This window comes from Equus asinus, chromosome 18 (assembly GCF_041296235.1).
Source record: "Equus asinus isolate D_3611 breed Donkey chromosome 18, EquAss-T2T_v2, whole genome shotgun sequence".
NCBI lineage: Eukaryota > Metazoa > Chordata > Mammalia > Perissodactyla > Equidae > Equus > Equus asinus.
The window spans coordinates 24483035-24500715 of NC_091807.1; the positions used below are offsets into that span (position 1 = coordinate 24483035).

The 17681-nt window shown below is 38.1% G+C and overlaps 1 protein-coding gene across 2 annotated transcripts in view; it reads right to left on the reverse strand.

Moving 5' to 3' along the window:
• The window catches only part of CYYR1 (cysteine and tyrosine rich 1), a 103748-nt gene that overhangs the window by 22906 nt on the left and 63161 nt on the right, over positions 1 to 17681 (reverse strand). The gene's annotated exons all lie outside the window — the stretch shown is intronic.

Here is a 17681-nt window from a genome sequence, read left to right on the forward strand (position 1 = left end):
CCATACCCCTTCCCCTATACCTTGCCCTACGCATCTCTTCCATTTAGCTATTCCTGAGCTGTATCTTTTGTAATAAATTGGTAATAGTAAGTAAAGTGTTTTCCTGAGTCTTGTGAGTTGTTCTAGCAATTAATCAAACCTGAAGGAGGAGGTTGTGGGAATCCCTGACTTTGTAGCCAAGTTGGACAGACGTGTGGGTAACCCAGGGACTCTATACTTGTGACTGGCATTTCAAGGGAGGGCAGTGTTGTGGGACTAAGCCCTAAGTCTGTGGAGTCTGACATTAACTCTGGGTAGTTAGTGTCAGAATTGAGTTGAATTGTAGGACACCCAGTAGATATGAGAACTGGTTGATGTCAGGAGGAAAAACGCTCCCCATGCTTCCTTCTCTGTTCTTCAAAAATCTTTGTAGATGTATGTAAGTATCAGTGTGTATTGTTTAGCTCCATGGGTAGATATTGACCACTTGCTGACAACAAGAAAATTTTGAACAAAATTGTGGATTGAAAATTTATACCAAAATGAGACTTTATAATCAAGATACTAAATGTATTTGTAGTGGCTCTGATACTATGAAATGACAGTTTATAACAAGGCTCCGAGAAAATATATTTCATTTCATAAATGGCTTTTCATAAGTAAAAAAGATTCTGATAATGTTGCAACTGTTACCATAATATTTACAGCACACTTTTAGGCTCAGCTCTGCTATATAATAACTTAACACAGATATCTTGACATGGTTTTACTATCACATAATGTTTAAGGTAAATAGTAGATATGACAAGAATATCATTATAATATTTCCCTTCTTCTCTGACATGACCAATTTACAAATGCATTTTATGAAACAGCATAATACACAGGACTTATGAATATTTTATGCAATAATTTAGTAACATCAGTTCCAATAAAATAGGAAAATAAAATCAGGTCACAGAGATATTTGATGTTCAAATAAGATGCAGGCAGAATTATAGAATATTTCCATTAGGAGAAACTTTTCATAGAGACATAAGAGTTTTTAGGAAGTGCATAAGTGAGAGGTAAAAATTTTAGAGGAGAGTTTCCTAGGAAAAAAGGCCACAATTTCAAAAGAATAAACTTAAAATGAGTTCATTTCCTATTTAATGAAAAATAAATTATAAGTATAGCAAAGGCATTTTTATCTTTCTATTAAAGAAGGGACTACTAAATAATCTTTTATTTATAATAATCCATACATGATGAATTAAAGCAATAAAAAATATTATTCCAACTGTAGGGATAAAAGTAAAATGCACACATGAGAAAAATAAAATGTGGCAAAATTCTTCTTCAGACTATTCCGTTTGCTCAATAATCCCTCCTTTTGGCCAATGCGTTAAAATATTGTAATACAATATTTTCATATTCATAAGTCTTCAAAACCAATATTTTATTCTAAACTTATTGGGAATTTATAAGGTACATAATTTAGTAATTATGCGTATAATTTAAAAATGCTGCGTTTTCCTCTCTATTGCTTTAACAAATTATTACAGAATGGTAAGAATAGAAACACAAACTCAATGGATTATAGTTTTCAATATTAAGAGAATATAGTTCTGGGACCAGCCCTGTGACCTAATGGTTAAGTTTGGTGTGCTCCGCTTTGGTGGCCCTGGTTCAGTTCCTGGGTGTGGACATACACCACTTGCCAGCGGCCATCCTGTGGTGCTGTGGCATTGTATGTGGCGACCCACATACAAAATAGAGGAAGATTGCTATGGATGTCAACTCATGGCCAATCTTCCTCAGCAAAAACCTCCCCACAAAAACCGAATACATAGTTCTGTAACTTCCACTAATAACAATAGGACTCTAGAAATCCGTCAATATTTATATCTATATCTAAATCTGTATCCGTGTTTGTGTCTGTCTGTACCTATATCTAGCTACATGTATATCTATCTATATATTTATCCAATAAGAAGATTGCAATTTCAAGTGGTTAAATTATTACTAATTGTCATCAAAATTCCATGTGTCAAATGTTTACAGAGGGTAGAAACACCGATCCATATGATTTTCTCAATACGTCTACATAACTTGCAAAAAAATTCTGTAAAATTCAGATATGCCAAAGATGTTTATTTTGCCTTTTTTCATGCTAGTCCTTCTCTCTAATAACTTGACTCATCATATTCTCTTTCTTTGGGGCTTTATGGATAACTTCTCTGCTATTCTCAGAATAACAACATTAAAAACTATATCTGATTTACTGACTCTATTCCTGTGGTAGAGACATTTTCTACTTCAATATCTATCCTCTACATTGTCCTTGATAAAAGAACTCTTGATGGTTAACTGGGTACACAGCTACCTGAAATAAATACCATATTTTCTAGATACCTTGAAAGCTAGAGTTTTTCATGTGGTAAAGTTCTGGAAAATAAATTGTAAGTAAAATATTTTGTGACATCTTTCAAGAAACTACCTTAAAAGATGGATGGAATGGGCTTTTGGCCCCTTCTTTCTCATCTTACTTTCCATCTTGCTTTCTGAAATATGGGTGTAATTGTTGAGCTCTAGTCTCCAGTTGGACCATGAGGACAATCTGCCTAGGGATGGAGGAGGTATGAATTTGAGGGAGTGTGTATCCCTAATAGCTACATGGAGATGCTATATCAGCCTCGAGTTGCCTATCTTTGGATTTCCTTTTCATGAGAGAGAAACAAACTATTTTTTTAAACATTTGATTAAAACTTCTGTGATTTTAGTTTGAGTGTGTGTATGTGTGTGATATGCGCTTGACCTAATCTTACCTAGCACAACTCCTTTGCCAAAATTAGCACACAGTGCAAACAGAAAGAAATATTTAATGTGGAAACAGCAGTTTTTTTTTTTTTAAAGATTTTTTTTTATTATTATTTCCTTTTTCTCCCCAAAGCCCCCCCGGTACATAGTTGTGTATTCTTCGTTGTGGGTTCTTCTAGTTGTGGCATGTGGGATGCTGCCTCAGCGTGGTCTGATGAGCAGTGCCATGTCCACGCCCAGGATTCGAACCAATGAAACACTGGGATGCCTGCAGCGGAGCGCGCGAACTTAACCACTCGGCCACGGGGCCAGCCCCTGGAAACAGCAGTTTTAAGGAGCATACAGGTACTCTGAGATTCCCGTGAAAAGGTTCCCAAAAAAAGCATAGCAGAACCAAGAAAATATGAGACTGCATACAACTTCTATGAAATTGGGACCATTTATCTTCCATCCTATGTAGAGTTAAATTTTTATGATTCACTCAGGGACCTTCAAGAAATCTCTACATTGCCCAGACGTCAGAGAGGTATACAAAATGAGAATAAAAAATTGTCTTGCATGTGTTGTGAATGGTAGGGTGACCTACACAATAACACTTCATCACTGGAGTTCAATGGCAAATGATTTGATTGATGAAGGAAGCAAGAATAATTCAAGCCAAAAAGTACCCTTTGAGAATTGGTTGGTTTGCACTTATATCCACTGATCAAATTTTCTGAACAAGTGCCCAATTCCTATATTAGATTCGTAAAGCAAGTTCAGTGAAGAGCAAATGCCTATAATAAAACAATAATAATATTAAGAACAGCAATTAAATGTTGTTTCCAGATACATATGTGCATGTGTATATACATATATATATATGAATATATTTGATTTGTATTTAGGAAAACAGGAAACTGAGTGAAGATTCTCTGAACTATATTACTTGATACGTTCTGTATGCTCTGTGGATTCCAAAATGTTATTATCTGATCAACTGTCAGTATAGCCTTGAGATAGCACAACACACCATCCTGCAAGTCAAAATCTAAATGCAGTCATTCATAGTTACAGACATTTCCAGAACCTTTTGATCAATATACATGAATGTGATTCATTTCCTTGTTTACTTAACAGCAACATTTGGAAAAGTAGTACTGACCCACATTTAAGTTGGTTTAATTTTCCAGTGATGCCCTCAAGGCATTTGATTCATTCGTCATTATGCCTGCAATTCCAAATGGCTACCACCAGGTGGCAACATTCATTAATTCATTCATGAAATCTATACTGCACACATATCATGTGCTAGGCACTATTCTGGGTGCTGGGATAGAATGTTGAATGATACACGGTACCTGCCTTCAAGGATTCTAGACCCATGTATGGGATAGTAAGCCAAGAGAGAGATTGAAAGTCAACTATCTCCAGGCATGGAAGACGAAGACAAGAAAACAAAGAATTTGATCATACTCAGCAAAAGAGAATTGTTTTTTAAAGAAACAATGGGACTGTAATAAATTAAAGAGAGTAATGATTTCTTAATACTTCTTAGTTACATATAACAGTTTTTTGACCCAGAGGATGCTTTTGTGAAATCGAATCCAATACCCTTGTTTTGCAGGTGAGAAAAACAAATCTGTGAGAGGCTAAAATAAAGATCTTCTAGTGAGTTTCACGGTAAAGAACAGAGCTCAGCAGTCCTAATTTCCACCACAGGGCTGTTTATACTGCAGTGGACTGCCTTGTTCTCATTCCCTCATCCTCTGGGCAAATGTTTATAGAGTCTCTTCACTGTGCCAGATGCTCTATGAAGCACTAGGTATATAAAGATGAGCAAAGTCTTGTTGGGAAGCAGAAGGGGCGAGAGAAAGGATTCCTACAATATCTGGGAAATTGAAGCTCTGAGACTTGATGACTGACTGAATTGGGGAATGAGAGGCAAGAGCGTGGAACGCCTTCCATGCAGGTGACTGCCCCTTGCTGCATAATATACAGTTCATAAAAACCTGGTGAAATCAAGAATATATGAGACATGCAATCATAAGTTGGATTTAAATAGGTACAGCCACTGCACACAGGTTTCCCTACCTTTTGCCTTCCAAACCTAAAAACTTCCCAATTATTTCTAGATAAAATACTCCCATTTATAATGCTTTGGCACAGTATACCCTTTTGAAGTAATCTTTGCTGAAACTTCACACTGAGCTAATTACCTTAACTTGCTTATGAGGATTACTTTAGACAAGACTGTCTTTTTTTTTTTCATTCTGTACCTTTTTATCATCTTTTGAGTGGGAAAAAAAATCACAAACCAGATTTTTAACAGTGACTATAAGGATTTCTATTGAAAGTCTATTTGTTGAGATTTAAGTCCTGAGAGCATGTAAGACTTAAGAGATTGAATCTGATTACGAAAATTCAGAGCCCTTAGAATAATCTGCTTACTCGAAGGAAATTCCCATCGACTCCAGCATGGAGAACTTCAAATAAATATGGAGGCTCACACAGTTATTGAGCTGGCGGAATAGCTGCTACCCTTAATGCCTAGACATTTAAAAATTTAACAAAGTTCCCATAGGACTGGGGTGGATGTTGGAGGTTGTAAACTTTTCCAAATTAACTGCTGAAGCAGGTAACAGACCTTGATGGCGTAATGGACTGCTGGCAGTGAGCCGACATCCCTCCGAACTTGCCAGTGTTTTCTCAAGTGGCTCTGCCACCTACTAGACCATACACTACAAGCTGGCCTGCTCACCTAAACAATTGCTATCCTCTTCCTGGACCTAGCAAATCCCCATCCTTTGCCAAGACAAGTCTGCAATAGATCGCTGACTGCTGGGGAGGTCTCTGTTTTAGGCCTGCCACTGATTTGCTCAATTCTAACATTTATTATTTACACACAACTCTCATGAGTGTGGGGCTGCCCAGGCTCAAGAGCTGCTGACTGATCACACCTCTTGGAATGCCTTGCTCCCAGCCTCACCTGTGCAGGCCTCTGTGGGTGATCAGAACTGTCACAATTTGGCTTCCAGATAGGATCTAGCTTCATGCCCATTTTAAGGATTCTTGAAGTTATTCACAGGCGGTACATCCTCATCATAGCATCAATATCATTCTCTCACTGTAAGTGGCTGCCTCTACATAGCTTCAAACAGTTTCCGAGTTTTATGCCTTACAATTATGAGAGAAAAACTGATTCCAGCCGTCTCTCATTCCAGTAGATACAATCCCAGAGAAGGAATGTTGATTGGTCCAACTGGAGTTGGGGACCCACCTCTGGATCAATGCACTTGGCCAAGGCCAGGAATACCATGATTGGCCCAGCTTGGGTCATATGTTTGCCCCCAGACCTGCTATATGTAACCAATGGGGAAACTCACGGTGTAGATATAGGTCAGTTCAGGAGTAGAGCCAAAGGGTTTGGCAAACAATGACCCACACATTCACACACGCTATAATAGTTGACGCTATTAGGAGTCCAGGTCCAAGTGTGAGTTTATGGATATAACCTAGAACTATAAAGAATGAAGACAGAGACAAATGCCCCCGAATTTCAATTCTGTTCATCCTTCACCTACATATATAAGTGGTACCACAAAGTCAGAAAGGTGACTTTAGGCAAGTATGCAGGTGTGGGACTATGAGGATTTCTAGAGACCATCTGTTCTGAAAGACCTATTTAAAAAAAAATCATTTAATCTCAAGATTGAAGAAAATCATATATCATGCAACACAAAACATTTTTGAGTATCTCCTCTGGCCTAGATATGGTGTCAGAGATTCAAAGAAGACAGAGACTGAGGAGGACACACACACACGCATATAACTATAATGCACAGTATTAAGTGCTAATGGGGGAAGCATGGACTAGGTTCCATGAAAGGAGAGGAGAGCAACTAATTCAAATGCATTAGTGTGTGTGCAGGCATGTGTGAGTGTGTGTATGTGAGAGGAGATTGAGTGTGTGTGAGTAGAGAGACTGTATATGTGGAAGTGTATGTGAGGGAAAGAGGTTGTGGGTATAGACGTATGTTCGGCGGGTGCTTAAGCATAGATTCCTGAAGGAGGTAACCCCTCCTGAATCTTAAAGCAAGATTAGGAATTAATCAAAGGGAATTGAGGGGATTCCAGCAGAAGCACATTTCAGATTAAAAAATAACACAAGCGCCATAGGGATGTAACATATTGTGATGTGTTTAAGGGTCCATGAAAAGCTGGGAGCTGCTAGAATAGAGAAGAGAGAGGTGAGGATGCAGCATAAGCATAGACTTGGGTGGCAGATTAGGAGGGACTTCAATGACGCTGTAAAGAACTTGGACTTTTTACTGGAGTTTATGGAAAACAAGTAAAAAGCTGTAAGCATGGATCAGTCTAAGAGTAATATGGAGAGTGGATTTGATGGGTACCAGGCTGTACCCAGGTGCTTGTATTAAAAGACCATTGTAATTATCTGGACAAAACATGGTGAAAGACTGAACTTGATGATGGCAGTGGGGCAGGGAAGAAGGTGGGGAAGAGAAAGTTCAAGAACAGCATACAAGGTAAAGTCGGCCGTGCCTTAAGTCATCAAGTTCAAATTCCTAAACTATTATTATAACTCTGTGCTATCCCCAGTCACTCAAAGCTTTTGCACACTCCCAGTACTTAAAAGTCATGATGTCTATAGACAGTTTATTCCCTTATGGAACACTACCCTGTAAGTGTGTGACACTTCAGTATGATTTAGTTCACCAGATCTCTTCTCTCTCACAAAGAAGGGACCTCTGCAGAATGAAAGCTCTGATCTTTCATAGGAAAGAAGGGTCAGGTCCAGATGTTGTCACGGAGAGGATGGAGAGGGCAGGAGATAAACTTTGCTTATCCTTGTTGCCTACTGGTCCAACTTTAACCAAGTGTGTTTTCCAAGATGAATATGTTTAAAAAAGGTATATATGCTTTTTAATATTGTGTTACATAAACTTTCAGCACAATGAGCATGCATAGCTAAGAGGTTCAGTTTATTTGTATAGTCAATGAACTCTTAGTTGTTCTCTGAAACTAATGTCCTTAAACCTCTGTAAAACATAAATTAAAAATAATAGTCCTTGAGTTATTCTTATATTGCTTAATGCAGTCTGATCTTCCTAGCCAGGTCTTTGTATAGTTAGAACCTAATTGGATCAGATGATGCCTGAGGTCCCCTCCAGCTCCCTAGTACCACAGCTAATTAGTAAAAATTCTACTTTAATAATACAGCTGCTGCAGGTCAAGAAAAGAAAGTAAAGCAGAGGTGGAAATCTCAGCCTAATGAACACTGAAAAAAAGATTAGAAGAGAGATTTCAGTGTGATAATTAATTACAGTCCAACAAGAACAAAATTCTATGAATATTGGTTAATTGTAATTTGAGTTATATTTATTTACACAAATTTCTCCCCAATATCACCTCCAATCCTGAGGTAGAAAGAGAATATCTCTTTTCAACAATTCTTGTCTCATTTATTGTCAATATAAGCAACAATCTCAAGTGTTTGGACATGTAATAAAAATCAAGGTAGTATTAAATATTTTACATAAGTAATTATAACTGAATGTACTCATTCATATTATCAAGCCAGCTCTTTATTAATTATTGTTACTTTGGAAAGACATAGTTTTGTCTCAAAGATCTTGGCAAAAATGGCTATACCATGACACAATAGTTGGTATGGAAGAGAGATGATGTTTTTTTAGAAAAAGAATAAAAGATTAAAAAATCAAGTGGATTTTCAGGGCTGGCCCAGTGGTGTAGTAATAAGTTTGGCTTGCTTTGGTGGCCCCGGTTTGAGGTTTGGATCCTGGGTGCGGACTTACACCACTCATCAAGCCATGCTGTGGTGGTGACATACAAAACAGAGGAAGATTGGCACAGATGTTAGCTCAGGGCCAATCCAAGCAGCTAATATAATGTGCTTGAATGTTTCGCTGTATTCTTTGAAATTCCAGCAGGCCAGGGGGCTACTCACTCTTACAGCCATGCAACTTACAAGGAGGGAACTATGCCTGTGTAGAAAGGCATCACAGTTTGTCTCTTTCGTATGTCTCAGAAGTCAGTCCGACTTCATCTTGTTCTGTCTATTAGGACAGGCAAAAGGGAGGAGGAGTGCCCTGAGAAATGACAGTTCTCCTACAGGGAAGAAGAAAATTAGCAAATATAAACTGTGTAGCCTCCTGAAGTAAGGCAAAATACAGTTATTCAAGTAAATTTTATTGACTGTGTAGACAGGCAGAATAGCAAATTACAGTGTGGGTCATCACTATAGATCACTAGCTGATCAAAAATGCAAGTTGGGCAGAGAGAGAGACAGATCCAATAGGGGGAAACACAGCAACAGGGAATTAAGAGAGTAACCATTTTTAGTTCTATAGATCCATCTAAGGTAGGAAAGTGCTGGCAGCAGGCTGGGTAGGAGAGTGCTGGCAGCAGGGTAAGGTAGGAGAGTGCTGGCAGCAGGGTAAGGTAGGAGAGTGCTGGCAGCAGGCTGGGTAGGAGAGTGCTGGCAGCAGGGTAAGGTAGGAGAGTGCTGACAGCTGGCTGCAGAGACAGTAACAGTCAAGTGGTCTTCTACATTTCCCAACTTCCTCTGCATCTTGGAAGGTAAGGGCTGTGTGACTAATTCTCCCCAACAGAATATTAGAGGAAGTGATGCATCACTTCCTGTCAAGGTCAGTTAAGACTTAGTGTTTCTTCCTCACCTTTTACTACCTAACCTTGTCTGTGTGACTAGAATCAAAGGATTCTGGGATGGCAAGCCTACAATATGGAAGGAGACTGAGTCAAAGCATGAGAGAGTCACACAGGTGAGCTGCTGATATGATCAAGAAATAAAATGGTGTTGGGCTAAGTCACTGAGATTTCAGGGTTTACCTGTTTCTGTAGCATAGCCTAACCATCTGGACTAATGCATTGGTGTGATTCAGAGCACAGGATGTGGATTCAGCAAACCAACGTTTAAATCCAGTGTCCACCGCTAATAAGCTCTGTGACTCGACCTCTCTGAGCTTCAGTTTTAGGTGCAAGAATCTTGTTATCAGATGAGACGGAAGCAGTTTCAACTCAAGAAACAAAATGGAAGTCCAGTGGTGGGCCCTGGAAATACTACATTCCAAGACAGATGAAACTTCTAAGGACGTAGGTGTGACTATCGGGCTCCTTGAGTTATAGAGCTGAATGGGCCCCTTAGGCAATTGATTTGGTAAAGAATATGAGACCCAATCCCTTTTTGCTTCATAGTGAAGGCTGTGTCCTCAACTCTGGCTTCACATTAGATTAAAATTAAATCACCAAAAAAATCCTGACACCTGGGCCTTAACTCAAATCAATTAAATAAGAATCTTTGGGGATGAGAGTCAGATATTGTTATATTTTCAAAGTTATCCTGGTGGTGCTAATATAGAACCAGAATTGGGAATCACTGAGTCGGAGTAACAAAAAGGTCTAAAGCTGCTTAAGAGCTTGCTGTCTCAGCTCAAAGTGGTTCAGGAGGTGAAGGACGGAGCCCAGGTAAAAGAAGCATCAGGTGGACTCAGATATGTGGAACTGGAAAAGGAGGTGATTTTAGCAGCAGGTCCAATAAGATCCAAAAAAAGAGACAATAATTTAAGTCAAAACATTTCCCTTTACAGAGATTATATGGAAGAAATATCAATATGAACATTACTATTATTTTCTTTCCAGTCTTCATTCTATTTCATATTCTGAGACTACGAAATGCACTTGACATATGGGAAGAAATCATGGGTGTACAAAATAAATATTCAACATAAAAAAGTATTTCTGATTGGTAATATACAAAAGCAGTAAAACATTAATAAGACATTACAGAAATATAGATACTGAACGATTGCTTGCAATCTTTTCTGTTCATATATAGCCACTGTGAGATATGTTAGACTCTATGAATATAGGCAGAGTAGTGCTTCCCAAATGGGAAAAAATTTAGTCTAGCAACCTAGAAATTGCCAGATTGATTCAGACCCATTTTTTATTCTATGCTCTGTTCTACTGCTGACATAACCCACATTCAGCAAGGAAGATCAATTTCCTACCAGCTGTGAGTGAATCTTAATGGCAAGGTGGACCTTAATTTCCTTTAGTCATTTTTAACTGTTACTCAAATTTCTCCTAACCGTTTTTGGACCACTAAGGTCCAGCGGGATGACAAACTTGAAAATATCTGCTGGTAATGAAAGGTGTTAATTGGACAGTAACATACTAAATTACTTGGTTTTGATGATGTAGAAGATTACTAAGGAGCCCTCAACTTAGTTACACGAAGCTTTTTTCTTCTTTACTTGAAATAAATGTCCACAGTCTTCCTAATTTTGGCTGGTCCTTGAAATATTCTTACATTTGTTCAGATTTAATTTGCAAATGAGCCCTTCCCTACCAATCATCCGGTACTCTCATCAGGAAATCGAAATCATAAAAATTCCAGGGAACACCACCCATAACTTATTTTACGTAAACAGCTTTGGATTATGCCAATCAATTCACCAGTTCATGATTTCAAAGATTGTTTCATCAATCTTGTATCACTCAAGTCACAGAACATAAAATAAGCCCTTTAACGAGAATTTGGATTTGATTCTCTAAGAAAGACAAGGTTATTTTTTAAAAAGCAAGTGAGCTAACAGGAGCAGTATGAGAAACATGCCTACAAAGAAAAATGGTCACAGAGCCTTTTGGTTCTATGCCATAGATCTTAACCTTTACTTTTTCCTTCTGCTGCTGGTGGATAGTTTGCTTCTTATATTATTCCCTAAGGGAAGCTGTAACACCACATGGGGTGAAGAAATATAATTTGGTCTTTTACTATTTTAAGTTCAAGTTATTAAAATGCCATGGACTCAGTGAAGTGTGGCTCACGTCCATACGACCAACCTGAGAAAGAGTCATACACACTGCCTCCAACAATGATATTGTAATAATGTGAAACTCATTGCTTTTTGGGGGATCAATCAATTTAAGATCAAGCCCCCTAAATGCTATGTTTCAAAATGCCTAAGAAACACACATTCTTTTCTACATTGAAAGACAAGCAAAACATGGGTTTTTCAGGAGACCCATTTGTAAATATTGATTTTATGCCCTCCACTGAATTAAAGTCTGAATTGAATCTCAAATTGAGTTCCCATATTTCATTTGTGTCATATATTTTCATTTGGTTTGAAATCTCAAGTAGCTAAATTTGACATCAGCTTTACAAGATTTCCATCTCTTACGTTTGATAAGTTCTCAAACAGGAGTGAGGAACATCTCTCTTAATATATTAATTAACTAAGGATGAAGTACTTAGTCACGTATTTGTCTCAGAGTTATGGATACAACAGTGATCCAGAAGGCTTCTGCTTTGACCTCTACTGGGGAAGAAAGACAGTTAGACAGCAAGATATTAAGGAATATTAAGGAAGCAGTAATCAAAATGAGATTTGAAAGGTGAGTTAGTCAAGGAAGAAAAGAACGAGTATTCAAGAAGAGGAAGCAACCTGTGGGAAAATGAGGGAGAGTAGGGCATATAATAAGAGAGAAAAGTTCAGTACAGCAAGTACTGTACACAGTTTCGATGGTAGGAAGGTGTTTGAATAATGGTGGTGGCCAGGTTTGGGCAGTGAGACTAGGATGAGCTTGTGAAGGACCTTGAAAGCCATGATAACGGGGAGACTGTAAAGCAGGGGGAGGTGGTGGCAGCAATAGAGTTTCAGGAGGATGTCAGTTGAATGACAAACAGATTGTCAGAGGCCAGAATGAAGAGAGGGACTCCAACTGGGAAGTTGCAAAAGAGGTGAGGAAAGGCACTGGCAAATATAGTGGGTTGAATGACCGCCTCTCCAAAGGTATGTCCATATCACAATTCCAAGAAACTTTTAATGTTACCTTACTTGGAAAGTGTCTTTGCAAATGTAATTAAATGAAAGACCTCGAGATCATCCTGGATTATGTGGGTGGACTCTAAATCCAATGGCAGGTGTCCTTATGAGAGATGCACTGGGGAGATTTGACAGACAGAAGAGAAGGCAATGTGACCACAGAGGGAGAACTTTGAGCATGAATTAAGGAATGTCAACAGCCACCAGGAACTGGAAGAGGCAAGAAGGATTCTCGCCTCGAGCCTCCAGAGGGAGCATGTCCCCACTGGGACCTTGATTTTGGATTTTTGGCCCCCAGAACCATGAGAACAAATTTCTCTTGTTTTAAGCTTCAGTCTTTGGTAATTTGTTATGGCAGCCACAGGAAACTAACACAGCAAGGCAAGAGAAAGATACCGGGGGAGGGAGAGGACATAGCACACCGCACATCTGGGATGCTGCAAGAGTTCAGTAGAGCAGGATCTAAGGGCATTCATGGGTGAGGCTGGAAATGAGGCTGGACAGACAAGCTGGAAGTTATATTAGTGAAAAGCTGCTGGGTCTGAATGCACATGGAATGCCAAAATATCAGTGAGTGGATCAGACTGGTTGAAGGAGAAGAATTATGGTCTTGAGCATTGAGAAGGAAAATTGGAAAAGGAGGAAAAATGAACAGAATGTGATATTTTCTGGCCAGAGGAGGGGTCTCTAGTGGTGCAAGGAGGGAGGGGAGAGGGCTGGTCTGGAGAATTTAAACTCCAGCTACAGATAGAGCAGTGTCTTATTCAGCTTGGGCTGCTATACAAATACCATAGGCTGGGTGACTTAAACAACAGACATTTATTTCCTCAGTTTTGGAGGCTTGAAAGTTGAAAATCAAGGTCCCAGCAAATTGGTGAGTGCCTTCTTCCTGTCTTGCAGATGACTGCCTTCTCACTGTATCCTCACATGGCAGAAAGAGAAAGCTCTAGTGTCTCCTTCTCTTCTTAGAAGGGCACTAATCCTATCATGGGGGTTCCACCCTCATGACCTCATCTAACATTATCACCCCAAAGGCCCCCACCTCCTAATACCATTACCTTGGAGGTTAGGGCTTCGGCATGATTTTTTGTGGGGACACGAATATTCAGTCCATAATAACATGACTTAAGATGATTTAAGGACCAAAAGAGAGCAAAAAAGTCATACATCTGCCAAATTTTCAGCCTTCAGAGGGGAAAAGCTTCCTCTAAAAAGGTAGTGGGATAGAGTTGTCTTTTGCTTATCTATTCTGTGAACATAGCATCATGCTTGTTCAACACTCTGTTTAGACATTCAAAGAAAAGGACCAACATCTCCCCCAAGAAATACTAGTAATCAACATACTTCCTTACAACACAGTCAACAAGATGGCAAAGGACCCTTCTGAATAGAAGCTTCCCCAATTCTTTAGTGCTAAATTTAGGATCTGCAAATCATGACACGAGTATTAAATAATGTTTTTCTCTAATTTTATCCTTTCTTAGAAGTTTTCTACAGACCTTTCTAAAACATCACACACAGGTTCCATTTGTTTTCCCTAGCCAAGAGAGAGGTCTGTAACAAGGTGAATACAAAAGACTCTGGATCAAGCGCTGGAATTGAAAAACCATTTCTACTTTGTTCACACAGACTCTCTCTTTCCCCTTGGTTTCCCGGTTAATCTTTTGGTCTCATTTTCTTCATCTGTACAGAGGAGATAATGGGTCCCAGTTTCATTCTGTTATCCCGATGGAAGGATTCCCACAGTTAGACCGAACGAAAATCTGACCAGTAATGCCCACTTATCTACCTCTCTGAAATGCCGTAAGAATTAATGATGGCCTGCAAAATGTCCTGAAGATGAAGAGCACACCGTGAGAGAGAACTGATGAATATTATTAAAAGTGTCAATGGATAAGTATATTTTAATGATTGTAGAAAGAAACATACAGCAAAGGATCTTGGCTTCCTTGCCCTAGAACCTCAATGCCTTAGGGTAGAAAGGAATATGCATAATGTCTCAGTAGAAAAATAAAAACAAAACTAAACCTGACAATCCAAGACCGTAAACACATTAATAGTGAAATATTCTTTCCATCCTAAAAAATCCAGCTAAATTTTTAAAATAAAGCGCTGATTTATGCTCTAAGGATGTAATGAATTAAACAAGGTACTTTGGAAATTTAGAATAGTCTATAAAGGAAGGCAAAGGACTAAAAATAGAGATGTTAAGAAATAAAACCAAAACAGAGACATCACGGATACCTTCCTCCCCAATTCAAAACGCAGCAGGGGCATAATTCATTCACCACATATGAATTGGATAACTACTTTTTTTGGGGGGGGGCCCCAAAAAAGAGATGAAATGGAAATATGAATGTTGCTTGCTTTGGAGGATAGTTGGAGCTGGTGAAAATGCATAGTAAATTTGACAGAAACAGTAAGCTACATTTATAGAGCAATAAGAGAAGGATAAGTTATTTATGAATTTCAACATTTTTAAAGAAAGTAAAGTCGCTGCTGCCTTCCTGTACACTAACTATTTCAGTCTGTAAACCCTCCAGCAAATAGAGAATGGTTAGATTATTTTTTCCCCTTACAATTTCTCTTGGTCTTTGCACCTACAGGGATGAAATTTTACAACGGCTGTCTTTTCTTTTGGATGGCTATGGTTCCCTTGTATACATAAAACAGGTGTCATAAGTCTATTTATAACATATTTAACTCCAAATACATTTTCTATTTCATATTGTTTGTCTCCATGTTGTAATACACCAGTAAGCTGTCACGAATGTTAAAGCAAAGATAAGGCATTTTACCTTCTCTTATCTCTAACACCATATGTGGAGCAGGCGGTGCTCTGGTCCTGTAGATGAGTATTGTTGATGATGAATTTTTTTCTTTTTCTTCCTTAGTCACATGTGCTAGTTTATTTTTGCCTAAATGTTTCTATTCTGCCCTGTCGATATGATCTGAGCTTATTTGCTGCCGTCAAAGGTGTCTGTTTTATAGTTGATTCTGGAGGGAGGTGGGACAAGGAAAATAAAAGTGGATGGACTTCACTTAAAATTCTTTTTTCTTTTTTTCACAAGGTTCAATCTTAGACCTGCACTGGAGTCTGTGAAAAATCAATCTCTATGACATTAATTCTAATTTCAGTAGGGTAATTTTATCACCATTAAAAACACTTGGAGATACTGTCATAATGGAGAGAATATTCGGAGGCCTCATTTATTTAGGATATTAGTGAGATAATCTCGAATGAATCTGTTCTTAAGCGGTGGGGCATATTTTCAAATGTTTAAGTTATGACTTCCCTAACCGTTTATGTCATTCTTTAAAAAAGAAAATAGTTTAGGTATATGATCAAAATGGAATCAAAATTATGTATTAAGAGTATGTTATTGAACATTACATTTTATTGGTAAAAATTCAAACGTTACTAAATAAGTCCTGAATAAAAAACTAAAAATCCCATATCCAATTTAAGAAATTAATGGCAGATGGAAAATTTTCCTTTTTAACTCCTCTCTCCGAGACACTAGAACGTTCCGATCTCAAATGCGCATACATTTCTTCTGAATTCTTCGTTTTTCCAATTCACCGTCTCATCTTATTTTCTGTTCACTTTTATGTCCTCCGCAGTATCTACCTGGAATCCCATTGCCTGGAGACCACTTTGAAGGACATCTACTGCCATGGCCTCTTGGAGATTTAAGACATCTAATGAGGAGCTGACAGAAAGCATCAGCTTGCTCCCAGCAAGTAACACTTTCTAAAGTCACAATAAAACACCTGTCTGGACATTACCTATTCAGGTAATCATAACAACTAAAGTATAGGAAACAACGGAGAAAAAAAATACCTTTTGAAAAATTTAAATTTTGCAAATCTGTGCAAAAGGGAGGTGGGACAAAAAAAATAAAATCTGCCCTTTTTTTAAAAAAAATAGGACATTTCAGGTGTTCCCACGTTGCTTATTTATTCTAATTTTAAAAACTATTCTGAAAGACTCTATTATCTGTGTTTACGGTTCTATTATTTGTCTATTAACATTTTCTTTAGCCCAAAGGAGCTTTGAAGCAGCAAATTCAATAAAATGGCATAAGAACAACTGTGAAAAAAGTCAATGATAAACAAGATAAATGCAGCTATAAGAACTCCTTATGTAAAAAGAAACAATCAACAAAATGAAAAGGCAGCCTACAGAATGGGAGACAATATTTGCAAACCACATATCTGAGAAGGGGTTAATATCCAAAGTATATAAAGACCTCATACAACTCAATAGCAAAACCAAAAACAAAAAACTCCCAAATAATCCAATTAAAAAATAGGCAAAGCACCTGTATGGATATTTTTCTACAGAAGATATTCAAATGGCCAACAGGTACATGAAAAAATGCTCAACATCACTAATCATTAGGGAAATGGAAATAAAAACCACAAAGAGATATCACCTATGCCTGTTAGAATATTAGCATCAACAAGACAAAAGATAAGTGCTGGTGAGGATGTGGAAAAATGGAACCCTTGTGCATTGTTGGTGGGAATGTAAATTGGTGCAGCCATTACGGAAAACAGTATGGAGGTTACTCAAAAAATTTAAAATGGAACTACTGTATGATACAGCAATCCCACTTCTGGGTTTATATCCAAAGGAAATGAAATCATTACGTTGAAGAGATATCTGCACTCCTGTGTTCAGTGCAGCATTATTCACAATAGCTAAGACATGGAAAGAAGTAAGTGTCCATCAACAGATGAACAGATATATACATACAGTGAAATACTATTCAGCCGTAAAAAAAGAAGGAAACTCTGCCATTTGCATCAACATGGATGGACCTTGAGGGCATTATACTAAGAAATAAGTCAGACAGAGAAAGACAAATACTGTAAGATCTCACTTATATGTGGAATCTAAAAACCAAACTCTAGAAGAAGAGATCAGATTTGCCAGTCAGGAGGTGGGTGGAGGAATTGGGTGAAAGTGGTCAGAATGTACAAACATCCAGTTATAAGATAAATATATACTGAAGATTTAACATA